We start from the raw sequence: 5220 nt of genomic DNA, 5'->3' as shown, positions 1-5220 counted from the left end.
GGCCACTTAATTGAAGACAACAGAAACTATTCTCCGCAACATATAANTATAACCCAGGACCCATTATTATAACCCAAGACTCATTATTATAACCCAAGACTCATTATTATAACCCAAGACTCATTATTGTAACCCAGGACTCATCATTATAACCCAAGACTCATTAGTAATACGAATTCGGTAGTGCCTCCGTCCGGCTGCACTCCGTTCTTCTCCGCAAGCGCCTCGAGATCGATAAGCATTTCAGTAACTGGAACGATCTACAAGCCACAAATTTTAGGCGTATTATAGTCTGCCAACCGTCGGCCTTTTGCCGGCCACCAGAAATTCTTCGTAGCTTGCCGAGAGGAAGACGCTCATCTCGAGCATCTTGGCCATTAGACAGCATGACCACGCAGGCCTCGAGATCCAAAAGCGCAGCAATTATTATGGACTGTCGATGCCTTCACAACCGACAACACCACAATGTATTTGCAACAAAAGAAAATACCAAAGTTCACTTAATACCGTCAACACAGAGAACACACTTGTTTAGATGTTCATTCAGAAACTGAATGAATAATCAGTATATGATGCAGGCGATTAAGTTACCTTCAAATCATGCAATTATCTTGGACTGTTGATGCCGGCATGACTAACATCACAAAAACTATTTTGTACCAACACAAAATAAATGAGAGAATTTGAAATATTTTAACAAAATGTTCATTACCTGAACTCTTCCATTGAAATGAGAACAAATCAATTGCATCCATATTGAACGAAATCTTTGAGGAAAATGATATGAACGCTCTCCTGAAAAATTATTCTTTCCTTAAATATTAAATTTGTTTGAGAATAGAGAATTGAGAATATTCCGCTATATGGGGATTATTGGTTTAAAGTTATTTATTAATTTTTCCTACGTAGTTGAGAATCTATATCACTAGAAATAGAAGAGCGGTCGTCCTGGTTTATATGAAGTTAGCTGTTTTATGGAAACTAAATTAATCGAATAATATCTTCAGTGTATATTCTCAATGGCAGCATTTAATTCGATGCCTTCTACAAGATAGTTATTCCTCTCTTTATCTTAAAGTAAAGGAAATGTATCATCTCATAAAACTTATGCAAGACTTGTAATACATGTTCCCAAAAATCAATTTTTACAGGAATTTATCGAATAAACAACAACCGAAATTTAGGAAGAAATTTCGTGCTTGAATGACTTTAATTAGAAACTCGCACACAGCGGCACACCATCAGCCGCAGTTAACTTATGAATTGGGTCATAATTGAACCCTCTATCGCCGTATATGTCACTCTCCAGGAACATTACTTCAACTTAAATTATACGTAAACTATTGAGTGTAGCAACCTGAGGACGTTTGTATGCAACAGATAACATTTTAAAGTGACTTTCAACTTAAATTATACGTAAACTATTGAGTGTAGCAACCTGAGGACGTTTGTACGCAATAGAGAACATTTTAAAGTTGTCGTACGTGGCGGCAACCATCAGTGCTAGTCATTTTGCGCTCACTAGAACGTATCCTTTTTGGGAAGTAGGCGCGTGACAATATGGCTCCGGTTACTCGTGTCAGGTGGTAGAGGGTTAATTAAATTGATAAGAGGTAGATTTGATGTGTGCCTGTAAATAAGGTAAATCGTACTGTTGTGTACCGAAAGAAAATGTTTTAACAACAAATTTCACTAAATATTGTCGACACAAAATAAAACATTTTAATTCAGACGTAAATCCAGAACTCCTTACTGGGAATGTCATGCAGATGATGAAATCCGCGGTGCCAGGTGAACGTCATAGAGTTTTTCTTCGATGAAAATAGATTTGTGGCATAAACACTGTAAACACAAACACAAATGTGGCATGGCACATTTGTAGCATACTTAAACACAACTCACTGAACTCTGAGCAGAATATGGTTACCTCGAATGACTAATCCTGAATGATCGTTGAATAAGGATATTTCACTCACTGGAAGTTTGTATGCTGAAGAATAAGCGACAATTATTTCAACACTTTAAAGCATGTCTGCATAATACGCTAACAAATACAGGAAATCTATTACATGCTTAAGCCAAATATATGCGATAAGGACTAAGCGCTTGATTTAAATCTTTGAATATCGCAACAAAACAATCATTAGTCCACAGGACGTCAATGGCATTCGTGAGTTTTAAATCCAATGAAAAATTTATAAGGAGGAAGCACTTGATTCAATCCTTGAATATATCGCAACAGAATCCTTATTCACGCGGTCAAGATCCACGGCATGCTTAAGAATTCTTAATAAAATAATGTATGCAACTACGAGACACCTTATTTAAACTTTTGAATATGACTGCATAATCCTCTTTCAGCCACCGGAGATTGATAACACGCTTAAGAAGTTTCAATATAATACAGCTATGGTATAGACGAGGCACTTGAACGATGCAAGATTGGCCGATCACGCCCCAGTCACAATGGCCTGCCATCCGTCATGTCGCGAGTGCGGATTGTGACAAGCTGTCCGGGATGAACTGGTTTTCATAATAGAACCATCGGCCCCCTACCAGCAATACTGTCACTTTGGTAAGGGGTCCGCACTGAGGGGGCCATGCCACGTCTGACATAATGAAAGCTTTTTCTAAACATTCCCCCTCCCCCTCATCACGGCGGATGTTCCCACTATTTAAGAAGCTATGCTCGATACGGAAATCCTCGCAAACTTCATACGGTTTACTTATTCCCGTATATTGAGAAGACTGCACGTTGCATTTCTCTTAAATTTACATTCTTTATATCTGTTCTTGGATTTTCACGGACTTTACAGGTAAAAATAAGGACTCCAAGTGCACATATGTTAAATAATGGTTTTCCTATTATTGAGAACAATTTCGATTAATATCCATTAGCCGGGGACACAAGTTTCAATTCTTGCGTTCTTTTCAAACTTTGCTTTCCTTCAGCAATCAATTGGAATCCTTCTGTAATCTTCAATTCTTAATCAATCAAAAATGTCCTGTTGGTCATACGCATCTACGCACTAAGCTTCAAATAGTTTTAATTCGTATTCTAATTCTCATTGTTCTCTTTCTACGTAAAATTCCTATTATTCCTACAGAATATCGCCTGCTATGAATTTCCAAGCATGTTTATGAAGAGCGTGGCACGACTCAGAAATCACAGTCATGTAAGTGTGCCGCTCATGAGGTATATATATAGAATCATAGGCATATAAGTATGCTGCTCAAGAGCTATATATATTTAATCATAGGCATATAAGTATGCTGCTCATGACTTCCTGAGCTGAACAATGGAGTGGTTTCTTAACCGCTAAACACACAACGTATGTTTTCTTACACATGCAGAATGTTCAGTGGAACATTTAACGACGTTCTCTACAAGTTGGGCTTTAGTCCTAGTGTGTCCATTGCATTCCTGGGGCCATACTTTCAAAACTCGCTAAGTGAACGTAAGTACTTACGCACTATTTTCTTGTCTATGATTGGTGGATTTTGCTTGAAAGGCCGTCAATGATTGGCTGATGAAGTTACGAACTCTTAACTTTTTTTGAAAGTATAGGCCTTGCACGACTTGGTCACATGGCGGGCATAAAACATGAAAAAGAAATCGATCAATGGTTTATAATAAATAGGCTGAAATATTTCTGATAGATCTTTCCGTCAACTACCAATTGCGTTCAGATGAAAGCTTCAACATAATACCGCAAATAAATATCGTTTCCTTTAACATATTTTCGCTGTTTGACTAAAGCAGCAAGCGTCACTTGTTGACACTTCTTGATATTGAACAACTTGGTGTTAGCAAAAATTTCTTATTTTTTAAATATTTGAATCGTAACTTTTTATAACAATATTATGAGCATATCAGATAAAATATCAAGCAATTTCTTCTAAAAAGTTATCACATTTTTCAATTGCATTGAATATTCAATAAGCAATTGCTTACACTCGAAAAATCAAGTTAGGCTTTGTCCAAATACGTAGCGATGCCACTTTCAGTCTTTTTAGCTCATTTTCTCATTTATGGGAAAAATGTACTATTGTGCTCGCCATGTCCGTCTGTCTGTCTGTCCGTCCGTCCGTCTGTCCGTCCGTCCGTCCGTGACCTCAAGTTTTCGTCGACGAGAAAATGCGCTCTATGTCACTCACTGCAGTGAGTACTGAGTTATATTTTTTATGGTAATTCTGACTCGTTTTAGCTGAACATATAAGGACGATATCAGCGATACATCCGCCCTCTGCTCGTACGGTGGGTAGGAAAATGAGTCACCATTTGGACAATATGAGCCATTTATTTTTCGGAGGGTACGAAAGACCCGAATTGTACGATACATAAATTCATGGCAATGTCTTGACCGATACAAACTAATATCTTGATTGTTTTGTCAAGAATCTTAATGAAAACAAGGAAGTAAAAATTAAGGTTTATCATTCTTTTGAACATTAGTTTTGAATGCCTCGGTCAGTGAATCGCAATCTTATAAACCATATTATATATTGAAAAATAATCATTAGTCAATTATGAACGTTATTAATAGTTCGCCCACAACCTAGTTCAATGATCAACCTCCACCCAGATCAACAATATATCATGTAGCTATGACATATTCGAGCGGGTAATATATATAATTTGTAGTATAATATAAATGCCGGGCTATACGTTAGTTGATTGCTATAACGTCATCGCTATAAGTTATCGCTATAACGTCATCGCTATAAGTTATCGCTAAAAAGTCATCGCTATAAGTTATCGCTATAACGTCATCGCTATAAGTTATCACTATAACGTCATCGCTATAAGTTATCGCTATAACGTCATCGCTATGAGTTATCGCTATAACGTCATCGCTATAAGTTATCGCTATAACATCATCGCTATAAGTTATCGCTATAGCGTCATCGCTATGAGTTATCGCTATAACGTCATCGCTATAAGTTATCGCTATAACGTCATCGCTATAAGTTATCGCTATAACGTCATCGCTATAAGTTATCGCTATAACGTCATCGCTATAAGTTATCGCTATAACGTCATCGCTATAAGTTATCGCTATAACGTCATCGCTATAAGTTATCGCTATAACGTCATCGCTATAAGTTATCGCTATAACGTCATCGCTATAAGTTATCGCTATAACGTCATCGCTATAAGTTATCGCTATAACGTCATCGCTATAAGTTATCGCTATAACGTCATCGCTATAAGTTATC

The sequence above is a fragment of the Hyalella azteca genome, unplaced genomic scaffold (assembly GCF_000764305.2).
Source record: "Hyalella azteca isolate HAZT.00-mixed unplaced genomic scaffold, Hazt_2.0.2 contig11122, whole genome shotgun sequence".
Classification (NCBI taxonomy): Eukaryota; Metazoa; Arthropoda; class Malacostraca; order Amphipoda; family Hyalellidae; genus Hyalella; species Hyalella azteca.
The sequence above is the reverse complement of the archived record's forward strand: the minus strand, read 5'-3'. Positions refer to the sequence as shown.